The sequence below is a fragment of the Papio anubis genome, chromosome 13, assembly GCF_008728515.1.
Source record: "Papio anubis isolate 15944 chromosome 13, Panubis1.0, whole genome shotgun sequence".
NCBI classification, from domain to species: Eukaryota; Metazoa; Chordata; class Mammalia; order Primates; family Cercopithecidae; genus Papio; species Papio anubis.
The window spans coordinates 102,251,623-102,265,290 of NC_044988.1; the positions used below are offsets into that span (position 1 = coordinate 102,251,623).

The 13,668-nt window shown below is 51.4% G+C and overlaps 1 protein-coding gene across 2 annotated transcripts in view; it reads left to right on the plus strand.

Moving 5' to 3' along the window:
* Positions 1 to 13,668, plus strand: part of CFAP77 (cilia and flagella associated protein 77) — a 173,423-nt gene that overhangs the window by 76,547 nt on the left and 83,208 nt on the right. The gene's annotated exons all lie outside the window — the stretch shown is intronic.

The window sequence follows — 13,668 nt, forward strand, 5'->3', positions numbered from 1 at the left end:
TCCCCCGAGTGGCTGGAGGGACATGCTGCAGAGCCATGGCCTGAGTTCCCTCCAAGGATGGCCCCATTGCCTTTGCTCGGGCCATTCTGGTTGAAAGGATGTGGGCAGGTGGGCCAAGCTGGTCACCAGGGACAGACGTTGCTGATGGAGGGGGGACACGTAGCATCAACTCCCTCTAATAATAGTGGCCACACTTTTCTACTGCAGATATTGAGGATGGCCTACTACATGTGAATATTCTCATGTAGTAGGCAGTGAATATTCTCATCTGACACCAAGCCTATGAATTAGGTGGTGTCCAGAGGCAGGCTCAAGGGTGAGGTCCTTGGTCAAAGTGACGCAGCTCACAAGCAGGAGAGTGGCAGTGGAACCCAAGCCTTCCAGTGAGGCTGGTTCTGAGCTCTCCACTGTGCTCCTCTGCCTCCTTGAGCAAGAGAAGCAGATGATGAGGATCTCGATGACACGGTAGAGATGCGCTCCAGATAGGAAGCGGCAGAGCTGGTGGGGGAGACCCTGGAGATCCACCAGCTCAGCCCCCTCATTTTGCAGAGGGGACTACTGAGGCCAGAGAAGAGGAGAGGGGGCCTCCTCAACTGCTCTCCTGGACCGCCATTCCCAGGAGCCACCAGACTCCCTCTTGCTCCTGGTCCCTGCCCACCTGCAAAGTCACGAGGTGGGAAACTGCTCAGCTCCACTGCCCACCCACCCTGCTCTGGGTCCAGAGGCTCCAACCCTGTGGGGTCAACAGCAGGGCAGGACAGGGCTTTCCCACTTTTTGCCCTCATAGCTCAACTCCCTAGATAATTTGAGAACAGATTCCAGACCCTTTTCTGGAAGAGCTGCCCCAGATGGCCCAGGCCTGGGAGGGGTAAGCTTCCACAGCAGGCCTGTGTGCCCCATCCCTTGGCACTCAGTCACTTGAACAGAGCATGTGCTGAAGACCTACTGTGCGCCGGGCGTGGGAGACGCTGCAGCCAGGGTGGAGATCTGCCCTGTGCCTCCCACAGCTGATCTGTGAGGAGTGAGAGGCAATGTAGAAACCACCGATAGGTCTCCCATTCATCTCAAGACATATGGATCCAGGAAGGAAAAGATCATGAGGATCCTGTGGCCTGGGGTTTTCTCACAGGAGGCTGGAGTCAGGGGGGCCTCAAGGAGGAGTGACATTTCAGGAGTTAGGGGGGTCGGGAGCCGATGAGGAGAGGGAGGTGTCAGCTGGAAAGGCACAGACCGAGGCCGAGGGAAAGGGGCCACAGAAAGTTCAGAGACCAAGAAGGCCAGGCAGAAAGAAGTGGAGAATGAGGGAGGGACATAGAGGCGGGTGCAGGCTGGCCAGGCGCCGAGGAGGTGGCTCAGCCGCAATCAGCACTTTGGGAGGCCAAGGCAGGCGGATCAGAGGTCAGGAGATCCCGAGACCATTCCTGGTTAACCGGTGAAACCCCGTCTCTACCTAAAAATACAAAAACTAGCCGGGCAAGGTGGGCAGCCTGTAGTCCCAGCTGCTTGGGAGGCTGAGGCAGGAGAATGGGAAGTGAACCGGAGAGCGAGGCTTGCAGTGAGCTGAGATCCGGCCACTGCACTCCAGCCTGGGTGACAGAGCGAGTCTCCGTCTCAAAAAAAAAAAAGAAGAGGCCAAGGGTAGGAGCAGAGGTGCCCCCCTTGTGGTCCGGGGGCCCCGTTATCGAAACAAGCCACAGACAGTCCCCGTGTATCCACCTTCGGTTGCTCATTTCTTCACAGCAGGCTGAGACCCGTTAGCTCGAAAGCGCATAAGCACCAAACAAAATTTTCCACGTCCAGTTGTTTTAAAAAAATCTCCAACAAGCAGAATTTAGCCATTTAGAGCCCACCTGCTTTGCACACCCACAAAGCTACACTCGTGTCTGCCTGCCACGAATACGACAGAGCCTGGTGACCGTAAGACCCCAAGTTGCTGCTGCCCTTGGGAGCTCTCTGGGCCCGAGACTCCCTGCTGCGCTGCTAGACGCTTCAGCCCTGTCTCCCCCAAAGCGGCCTCGCACTCCTCCTTCCTGGATGGTGGCCCCTCACTGTCACCTCTGGACAGTCTCATAGACATCCCTCCTTGGGGACTTCCCCTCTCCTGAAACCCCATCCAAGCCCTGCCCACTAAAGCTTGTGTATTCATATGTTTTCCCTTTGACTAGCCCCCTAATCCTCGAACTCACTCCTTACACTCCTCCCTCCCCAGCAAGATTCTCATCCATCTTTGTGTGTTCGGGGTACCGAACACAGTGGCTTGCACCCCGTCGGTGGCTGCTGCCTCCGCTCTTGCTAGAGGAGGAGAAGCATTGCTGCTGAGGTCTCTGCATCATCTGCCCTAGGAAATGTCAACCCAGAACCAATCATACAGCAACCCCAGAGGCTGCAAAGAGGAGGGGGTGGGAGGACCCCGTCCTCCAGCCTCCCAGCTTTGTGCTGAAATCAAGAGCCGCCGCTTCCTCTCCCAGCCGACCCCAGCCTTATTAACGGGCTTCGTTTTAGGGACACCTCCTCCGCCTCTGCTATCTGCTATGCTAACAGGTCAGCTGCCATTTTGTGTTAAACTCCTTCTCATTTATTACAATACCACTTTTTATTGACATGGAAATAAAACTTACAATCAATAAGATATTATGAAATATACATCAAAACAAAAGTCACTGGAGCGGGCGTTTTCATCTGTTCTCAGGAAGGAACAAGGGTTTATGGTGGGGGTGGGGGGGCGCGGAACACTGAACATTTTTCTTCCCTATTACATGATGCGATTTTCAATGAATCTATAAAGAAAATGAAAACATAAATAGAGTAACCAAACAGAATGATCCCTGCAGCTGTCAAAACTTAAAACAGTTCAGTTTTCCTTTGATTTCTGTTTTAAGTTTTGAAAAGTACATAGATCATTCTCTGCTTTTTCCTTTTCTCTCGTTCTTTCTTCTCTTTTTTTTTTTTTTTTTTTTTTTTCATAGGGAGGTTTTTTCTTAAATCTGCACATTCGGGGTCTGCTGGCTGTGACCTTTGGCAGCTAAACTGACCAAATGATCAAGTGGACTCTCTGCATTTCTTTCTTATGCCGCCGGCCCGGCCTCGGTGGAAACCGCTTATTCTGTGTATGACTCCTCAACGGTGCAGAAAGTTATTCCTTCCCTTGCTGGACACCACATCAAAGGAGGCCCACGGTGTTTCTTCCTTCTGCTAAAATAGTGTCACCCTGGAGAAAAAGGGGAAAAGAGGGGACCTTCCCGGCTTCTGCACACCTACTGTGTGCTGGGCACCCGTGGTTATTCACCTTCGTGGTCTCATCTAAATCTTGTCATTACACCATGGGGTGGGGACGGTTATTCCCTGTTTAATGAGTGACGGGAAACTGAGACTCCAAGAGGCCAAGGAACTTGCTCAAAGTCACACAGCAAAGAGGGATCAGAGTCCGATTCCAATCCCATCTGTCGACCTCAGGTGGGCGCTGGTGAGGGCTGCCAAGGCAGCCTAGTTGGATTCTCATTTTGTTTGTCTTAAGAACGCACCCAGGCCGGGCGCGGTGGCTCAAGCCTGTAATCCCAGCACTTTGGGAGGCCGAGGCGGGCGGATCACGAGGTCAGGAGATCGAGACCATCCTGGCTAACATGGTGAAACCCCGTCTCTACTAAAAATACAAAAAAACTAGCCGGGCGTGGTGGCGGGCGCCTGTAGTCCCAGCTACTCGGAGGCTGAGGCAGGAGAATGGCCTGAACCTGGGAGGCGGAGCTTGCAGTGAGCCGAGATCGCGCCACTGCACTCCAGCCTGGGTGACACAGCGCGAGCCCCCGTCCAAAAAAAAAAAAAAAAAAAAAAAAAAAAGAACGCACCCTTCCGGGCTGGGTGAGGCGGCTCACACCCGTAATCCCAGCACTTTGGGAGGCCGAGGCAGGCAGATCACCTGAGGTCAGGAGTTTGAGACCAGCCTGACCAACATGGAGAAACACCCTCTCTACTAAAAATAGAAAATTAGCCGGGCGTGGTGGTGCATGCCTGTAATCCCAGCTACTCGGGAGGCTGAGACAGGAGAATCACTCGAACACTGGAGGCAGAGGTTGCAGTGAGCCAAGGTCGTGCCATTGTACTCCAGCCTGGGCAACATGAGCAAAACTCCATCTCAAAACAAAAAAACAAAGCAACAGCAACAACAAATGCACCCTTCCAAAGAGCCCTGACTTGGAGACCCCCTTACATAAAGCATATATTAGAGTGGCCACCCAACTGGCTCAGGACAAGGGGTGTCAAGTCCCTGAGGTCCTCTGACCCCCAAGGGGTTGTGGGGCTCTGCGGCAGCCATCCGTCTTTTCCCGCGCCCCCAGTGCAGACGAGGCTGACACGGACTGACACCTAGGTCTCCCGACTCACAGTCCCGTGCGCTCCTCCCTCCCCCCTGCAGCCTTTCAACAGTGAGGCCATGGCAAGCAAAGGGGGCCACACCGTGAAACGGGATTCATCTAGTTTCATGGTTTCAGACATGCTCCCCCGGCTCTCACCATACGGACTGTCAGAACAGCGAGACTCGGATGGAAACGGCCTTCACTATCCTTCCCAGCCCAGGGCCCACTCCCCACCCCATGCCCACCTCAGCACGGTCTCAGAAGAGAGCACAGTCTCCTCAGGACTGAGTCACATTTTCAAAGCACGTTGTCCTACTGTGATCACTTTGTCTGCATGTCTTTCCTCTCCCGTCCTCCCATCCTTAAGGGAGAAAGAGTTTCCTAAATTGCTCGACAGGAACCATGGCATCTCCTTCCTGTGGACGTATTGTCTTTTTTTTTTTTTTTTTCAGACAGAGCCTCACTCTGTTGCCCAGACTGGAGTGCAGTGGCGCGATCTCGGCTCACTGAAACCTCCACCTCCTGGGTTCAAGGGATTCTCCTGCCTCAGCCACCTGAGTAGCTGGAATTACAGGTTTCCGCCACCACACCTGGCTAATTTTTTTTTGTATTTTAATAGAGACAGGGTTTCTCCACGTTGGCCAGGCTGGTCTCAAACTCCTGACCTCAAGCGATCTGCCCGCCTCAGCCTCCCAAAGTGCTGGGATTACAGGCATGAGCCACTGCACCCGGCCTAATTTTTCTTTTTATGTGAAATTCACATAAAATCAACCATCAGCCATTTTCAAGTGTGCAGTTCAGTGGCATTGACTATATTCACAATGTTGTACAACCATCACCCCTCTCTAGTTCCAAGAGATTTCATCACCCTAAAAGGAAGCTCCGTACCCGAGAGCAGTCACTTCCCCTTCCCTCCCTCCAGCTGCAGGCAACCACCTCTGCTTTCTGTCTCTTCGGATTGACCTATTTGGACATTTTAAATGGGTTCATACACGTGGCCTTTGTGCTTGTCTGGATTTTTTTTTTTTTTTTTTTGAGTCAGAGTCTCGCTCTGTCGCCCAGGCTGGAGTGCAGTGGCACGATCTCGGCTCACTGCAAGCTCTGCCTCCCGGGTTCACGCCATTCTTCTGCCTCAACCTCCTGAGTAGCTGGGACTACAGGCGCCCGCCGCCATGCCTGGCTAATGTTTTGTATTTTTAGTAGAGACGGGGTTTCACCGTGTTAGCCAGGATGGTCTCGATCTCCTGACCTCAGGATCCGCCTGCCTCGGCATCCCAAAGTGCTGGGATTACAGGCGTGAGCCACCGCGCCTGGCCTGGATTCTTTTCCTTAGCATAATGCTTTCAGTTTCCATCTACACTGTAACATGGATCAGTGCTTCATTCCCGGTTACGGCTGAGTAGTATTCCATTGTGCGGATGTGCCACGCCTTGTTTATTCACTCATTAGGACATTGTGTGGTTTCTGTCTGTTGGCTATTGTGAATAACGCTGCTATGAACATGCAGGTACATGCGTTTGAATGCCTGTTTTCTTTTGTTGTTGTTGTTGTTAATTTTTGTGGGTGCATAGTAGTTGCATATATGAACACCTGTTTTCAATTCCTTTGATGTATCACTAGAAGTGGCATTGCTGGGTCATATAGGGTAATTTCATTTCCTTCCTTCCTTCCTTCCTTCCTTTCTTCCTTCCTTCCTTCCTCCCTCCCTCCCTCCCTCCTTTCCTCTCTCTCTCTCTCTCTCTCTCTTTCTTTCTTTCTTTCTTTCTTTCCTCTTTCTCTTTCTTTCTGATGGAGTCTTGCTCTGTCACCCAGGCTGGAGTGCAGTGGCATGCTCTTGGCTCACTGCAGCCTCTGCCTCCCGGGTTCAAGCGATTCTCCTGCTTCAGCCTCCCCGGCAACTGGGACTACAGGCATGCACCAGCGTGCCCAGCTAAGTTTTTTATTTTTAGTAGAGACGGGGTTTCACCATGTTGGCCAGGCTAGTCTCGAACCGAGAGGCACGGCGCCTGGCCCTCATCTTTAACTTTTTGAGGAACAGTCAAGCAGATGTGTTAATTATATAACTAGTTCTCTATTCACACAAATGGAGACGGAGCTGCTGGTCATTCAAAATAGCAGAGTCTAACAGTGGCCAGTAGGTGGTATGACTACTTTTTATTAAGAAGCCTCCAGGCCCTCTGCTGAGAACTCTGCCTACATTGTGAAATGCTCTGCCACCCTCCGAGCTGGAGGCTCTCATGATACCTACCGTAAGGAAACCAAGACTCGGAGTTCAAGCATTAGAACTTGCCCAAGGTCACGCAGACTTGAGAAGCCAGAGTTCTAATTCGGGTGGCTCGGCCCCCAAGCTCATGTTCTTTTTCTTTTTTTTTTTTTCTTTTTTTTTGAGAGGGAGTCTTGCTCTGTGTCCCAGGCTGGAGTGCAGTGGCGCGATCTCGGCTCACTGCAAGCTCCGCCCCCCGGGTTCACGCCATTCTCCTGCTCAGCCTCCCGAGTAGCTGGGACTACAGGTGCCCACAACCGCGCCCGGCTAATTTTTTGTATATTTTTTTTTTTTAGTAGAGACGGGGTTTCACGGTGTTAGCCAGGATGGTCTCGATCTCCTGACCTTGTGATCCGCCCGCCTCGGCCTCCCAAAGTGCTGGGATTACAGGCTTGAGCCACTGCGCCCGGCCTAAGCTCATGTTCTTAATCACTAAACTGTCATGTCCCGATCATGCACCAGTTGGTTTCTGTTTGGACTGCAGTGTGACAGGGTAGAAGCTGGCAGCGGCGGATCTCTGCTCCTAATTATGCCAGGCTCAGACTGTTATGAAAATGAGTTTGCCTTCCTTGAGCACGCCCCAGCTGTGAGCAGCGGGAGCTGGCCAGCAGGCGGCTGGAATGAAACCCCACGCAGTGAGTAACCCACCAAACAGATAAGTGACACTTGACTGCAAAGTACAATGCCGAGTGATTGCCCTCCAACGCGTCCGTGAGCTTCATCCCTCCGTTCCTTCAGAAAACAGCCTGTTGTCCCCAGAACAGCTCCCATTTATTGGGCACTTACTCCGTGTCCACCAAGGTGCAGAGATCATCTAACCACAGACCAAAGAGGGGGTATCGTTTTCCCATTTTACAGACAAGGAATCAGGGCCCAGGTAGTTTTCATAAACAGGCGACGAGCACGCAGGTGTCATTTACCGAGCTGATGTCAGCCCAGGTGCTGGGATTTGAGAACACATACCTCCTCTTTTTATTTATTTTTTTTGAGACGGAGTCTCGCTCTGTCGCCCAGGCTGGAGTGCAGTGGCGGGATCTTGGCTCACTGCAAGCTCCGCTTCCGGGGTTCAGGCCATTCTCCTGCGTCAGCCTCCTGAGTAGGTGGTACCACAGGCGCCCGCCACCACCACCACGCCCGGCTAGTTTTTTTTTTTTTTTTTTTTTTTGGTATTTTTAGTAGAGATGGGGTTTCACCGTGTTAGCCAGGATGGTCTCGATCTCCTGACCTCGTGATCTGCCTGCCTCGGCCTCCCAAAGTGCTGGGATTACAGGATTGAGCCACCGCGCCCGGCCCACACACCTCCTCTTAATCAGAGGCATCATCGCTTTTTAACTTCAGATTTTGCTCAGAAGGAGAAGTTTCTAGGAGTTCCTTCCCCAGGACGGTGAGCTGCCTCCTGCGAGTGACTTGGCTCTGTTCATAATCTCAGATGATACCTAGCCAGTTTTTATTGCTCTTTAAAAAAAATATATCCCATCGAGGTATTCGTTCCTTGCCACCTCTCACGTTCGCCTTTTGTCAAAACGCTGCGCATTTCCCCCTCATTCCCCTAAACCTGCTGTTGAGTTACCGGCCCCCAGAGGCCGTGGACTCGGAGCGGATGCATCCCCGCACCTCGCTGCTCGCTGCCTTCTCCGGGTGTAATCAAACATCAAGCTAAGTAGCAAATAAATCTCTCGATCTCATAAGCTGCACAGCGAGATCATGTAAATGCAAATGAAGGACCTGATTTCAAGCTGTCGAGGGGGAGGGGAAGGAATGCTGGGGCCCTGTCACCGTGACCGCCTCACGCGGCAAGGGCCATACATCAGCCGCCAGAACAGAGCAGGCAGCGGGAAGGGAGGCCGTGCTGCCCCGGGGAGCGGGGACCAGGCAGGCGGCAGAGCGCAGGCAGCCCCGGGCCGTGGGAACCAGACAGGGCTGGACTGGGTGGCGGGGCAGGCATGAGGACGCCTGGAGGGGCTCCCCACGGTCCGCGGCTCCCTTTGGACCCGAGCTGGGAGCTGCCATGGCAATCTTAACAATAAGACAGCAGTAACAGAAACCATCCTTTACTAAGCAATCTCCTGGGCCAGGTGCCATGAAACACTCTACATACAAACCTGGGAGGTTTTGCAGGTGAGGAAAGAGAAGACCAGACAAGGCGAGGGACTTGCCCAAGATCATACGGGAAGTGGCAGTGCTGGGAGTCCAACTCAGCTCTGCGTGAATTAGTATGCCAGCTACCAACTTCTCCTCCGTGACCCCCCCGGCCCCAGCCACCAGCTGTCATCTTAGCCCCCGTTATAAACCCCAGCAGAATTGCAATGACACAGAAGAGACTTTTTCATAGATAAAATAGAAACATATGACTTAACTCTGTTGTGTGCCTTTTTAAATGATAAAAGTAAAACCTCACTACCAAAAAAAAGGGCCCACATCTGTAAGCACACGTCCTCACACACCACAGTTACGGGGCTGGGTTTCCTTCCAGTATTTTTTTCAATGCATTTTTTTTTTAACGTGGTTGTAACAGTAGTCTATGTAGAATTTCGAATCCAGCTGTGTTTTTTTTTTTCACTTGACATTATTTATACGCCTTTGATCACACACGGATGTGGTCTTCTCATGCGTGGCTTTTTCGTATCATTATGCAATGTTCAACTGACGCTCACACAATGCACAGGGTTCAAAGCATCGGGCTTCTAAGAGGATGCCTGAGCCCTTTGATGCATAATGCACCTTATTTTACATGATTGTTTATCTGAGGTTCTCATTATGGAAATAAATAAATATCCTCTATGCTAATAATGATCACAATTTGCATTTATATTGTGCTTTTCATTCGAGGATCTTAAGTTGTTTTACAATAATGAACTACCCCTCCATAAGCACAATGGTAGGCGTGTGCATATGTATGCATGGGTCTAGCTATGTACAGATATTTATTTAATAACTACCAGGCAATGGGATTTCACATAACTGCGCTTTCACAGAACACAGGAGAGCGAGTGGAGGCTTTTCAACTGTCGAGCAAACATTCATTTAGTTTAGACGCAGGGCTAGAGGGTTAATGAGCTACACTATGTGTGGTTGCCAGGAAGTGGCGAGTGATTGATTCCTTTGAGGGGCTTGCTCGTGATGGAATGAGCGTCTTTGGTGGGTCTGAAACTCAGGCATCGAACTCCCTGACAGAAAACCTGCCACTTTGGAAGTGACCACTGGCCCGTTTGTCTGGACTAAGATCCGACTCAAGGCTGTCTCAGCAAGAAAGCCAGCTGGCTTCCCTCCTTTTCGCCTCTTCGTTTCTCATTTCTTATGTCTGGATTTTGGTTTTTTTTTTTTTTTTTTTTTTGAGATGGAGTCTCGCTCTGTCGCCCGGGCTGGAGCGTAGTGGCCGGATCTCAGCTCACTGCAAGCTCCGCCTCCCGGGTTTATGCCATTCTCCTGCCTCAGCCTCCCCAGTAGCTGGGACTACAGGCGCCTGCCACCTCGCCTGGCTAGTTTTTTGTATTTTTTAGTAGAGACGGGGTTTCACTGTGTTAGCCAGGATGGTCTCGATCTCCTGACCTCGTGATCTGCCCGTCTCGGCCTCCCAAAGTGCTGGGATTACAGGCTTGAGCCACCGCACCCGGCCTCTTATATCTGGATTTTTAAGATATCTCGTGCAAAATCCACAAGGTCTTTTAAGAGGCGCACCTGTTTTGCAATAAGAAATGAGGGCTAGTTAAGGGGAAAAAAAAAGTAGATTGGGTGGGAAATGATTATACTTGAGTTGCAAGGCTGGGTCACGTGTTTTGAAGAAGTCGTACCATGCAAATGGGCTTTGGTGAAGCTCCAGGTCTAGAGACCTTCGTTCCCGGGTCCCAGGTAGCTTCGGATCAAAGCCTGTGGGAAACGCTACCTGCACCTGCCTCTAGCTAACCCCAGTAGTTCTCACAGCGACGCGCTGCTCCGAGGGGGCTTCCGGGCGCCAGGGCTGCCTGCCCAGCTTGGTTCCCAGCGTGGGTTTCCAGGGCCTGGTCCTTCATGATGGGGAGTGGAGGGAGCTGATATTGCAGGAGGAGCCTGGAGAATCCCAGGACCCCCTGGGACGGGGAGAGAGATGGTTTTAATTAGAGCTGAGAGATGGGAAATAAGGCAGAGCGGAATGACATCTTAATGAGGTTTAATGAAGCTGTCTGCTGATGGGGACAGCTGTCACCCAGAGCTGTATTCCAGCCAAGCCACTTTGTGATGGAGGAAACTCGGAAAAAGGCGGTTTGAAGGCAGCTGAGGAGGGAGAGGTGGTCAGACTCGGAGCTGGGATTTTTCTCCATTTGCCTCTTAATTCCAACACCTCATTGACAAGGGATTCCAGCTAGTGGACCATATTACAATAGCCTCCAACCTTTCAAAATTCCCTGTTGTGCAAAACTAAGGTGTGCCTCTTCAAAGACCTTGTGGATTTTGCACAAGATGTTTTAAAAATTCAGACGTCAGAAATGAGAAGCGCAAGGATTTTGAGGGCTGAAAGGGGTCTCTTCCCTTTCTGACCCTTGGCTCCTTGCTTGTCCAGTGGGGATACCATGGCCTCTCTTATAGAGTTGTTGTGAGAATTGGGGGGTGGCTGGGAGTTAAGCACAGAGGTGTGATGTCCAGGAGAGGTAAGTTTAACCCCAGCTCTTCTATTGACTATCTGGGTGGTGTTGGACAAGCGTCAACCTCTTTAAGCTTCAGTTTTCCCATCTGTAAAATGGGAAAACCTACTAGACGGTGAAGTTGGCAGAGTTCAGGGAGAAGCAAAAGCACACTTGCGACATGCTCAGCACATAGGAAGCACTCAATAAAGAGGGCACAGGACATCCCATGTGCCCTGCATGGAGGAGGTGCACAATAAATCTCGATTCTCTTCCTTTTTTCTTTCTTCACTGTGTGGTGGGTTCTAAGGGATCCCTGTGCAGGGAGGGTGATCTCAGCCTCCACACGACCCAATAGCCAGGCCACACCCGCTACCCCCAGGACCTTTGCACATTCCAGTTTGGGACCTGTCTGGGAGACCCCTTTTGTCTCTGCACATGGCCACCTCTCATCCTGGCCTGGGCTGGTGGGGTGGGCTGATGGGGTCCCGGGTGGCTGATCAGAGCTGAGATTTGGGACTCAGTCTCGTCAGTTTCATGGATGTCAGAGTGAGGTTACCAAGCGTCCTAGTGTGTTTGTGCTGCTGTAACAAAATACCTGAGATGGGGCAATATAGAAAGAATAGAAATTTATTTCCCACCGTTCTAGGGGCTGGGAGTTCAAGATCAATGCGCTGGTGGTTTCTGTGTCTGGTGAGAGCCTACTCTTTGCTTCCAAGATGATACCTTGTTGCAGTATCCCCCGGGGTGGGGACAAACGTTGTATCCTCACGTGGCAGATGGACAGAAGGGGATCGAAGGGGCGAACTCCCTCCACCAAGGCCTCTTATAAGGGCACCTATTCCCCCATGAATGCAGAGCCCTCATGACTCAACCACCCCCTAAAGGCCACACCCCTGGACACTGTCTCATTTGGATTAAGTTTCAGCGTAAGTTTGGAGGTGATAACAACATTCAGACCATAGCACCGTGGAAAAGCCGGTGACCATCAAGCCTCAGGTGCCCCTGTGTTTTGATGGCAGCTGAACTCAGACGTCTGTCACAACCTGCTTGCCCGTGTCTGAAAGTTCAGGGTCAGGAGCTCCTCTGAGTGCCTCTCTCTGTAGGTTCTTAGCAGGCTTCACACAGCCCCGCTGAGATGCCCAGAGACCACCCCTCTGACAGGCAGCTTTTCTCTGTAAGCTTCTAGAAGGCCCCACTGAACAAGCTGGGGAAGGAGGCCAAGGGTCAGCGCTGGGCCCTCCCACCTCTGGCTCCATGCCGCTCCCTGCACTAACTCCCCTTGGCTCTCTTGCCCGCCCTGTCTACCTCTGGAAACTTTTTCAGGTCCGTTCTTCCCAAAATGCCAATTCAAGATCTGTATGTGTCTTTCCTTTCCTGGCTACCCTTCGCCCAACCCAGTCAAGACATCTGGCTGGGTCCCAGTCACTTTAGTCCTGAACAGCAGCTCCTCCGTCATTTTGTTCAACATTGTTATAAAGTTGATGAGAAAAGAAATCAATGTCCAACTGGAGCCACTGTCTGCGTGGCATCTGCATGTTCTTCCTATGTCTGCGTGGGTTTTTCTCCAGGCACTCTGGTTTCCTTCCACTTCCCAGAGGTGTGCGCATTAGTGAACCGGCGCATCTAATGGTCCCAGTATGAGTGGGCATGGGTGTGTGTGGGTGTGCCCTGCGATGGGATGGCGCCCTGTCCAGGGTCGGTGCCTGCCAGGTGTCCTGAGCTGCTGGGACAGGTTCCCACCACTCGCAACTCTGAACCGAAATAAGTGGATCGGAAACACGAATGAATGAAGGAGTACAAAGTATTAAAAACAAAAATCTGTGGCTGGGCATGGTGGCTCACTCCTGTAATCCCAGCATTTTGGGAGGCCAAGGCGGGCAGATCACTTGAGGTCAGGAGTCCCAAACCAGCTTGACCAACATGGAGAAACCCCGTCTCTACCAAAAATACAAAATTAGCTGGGTGTGGTGGTGCACGCCTGTATTCCCAGCTACTCAGGAGGCTGAGGCAAGAGAATCACTTGAACCCGGGAGGCGGAGGTTGCAGTGAGCCAAGATTGTGCCATTGCACTCCAGCCTGGGCAACAAGAGCGAAACTCCGTCTCAAAATCTGTAAAGTTCTGTATATGATCATCATACATATGCATGACTGTGGACAAAGCGTAGCAAGCCCTTCGGATTGATGATTTTTGTTTTTTACTGCACAGTCGTAGGAGGGGCTCCTGGCAATTTTGACTTTGCAAACATTTATTCCTTGATTTAACCCATTACCACTCTGACTGCTGTCACTCATGGATTCCCCCCAAACTGGGTAAATAATGATCTTATTTGTTTTTATTAATCTTTCTTGAATGTATGGGTAGCTCACACTTACATCAATATTCCATATTAGAAGTATTTTGGTGGTTATTGAGTTTGGTGATGTTTTTGTGACCAGATTGTGCCATAGGAACTTA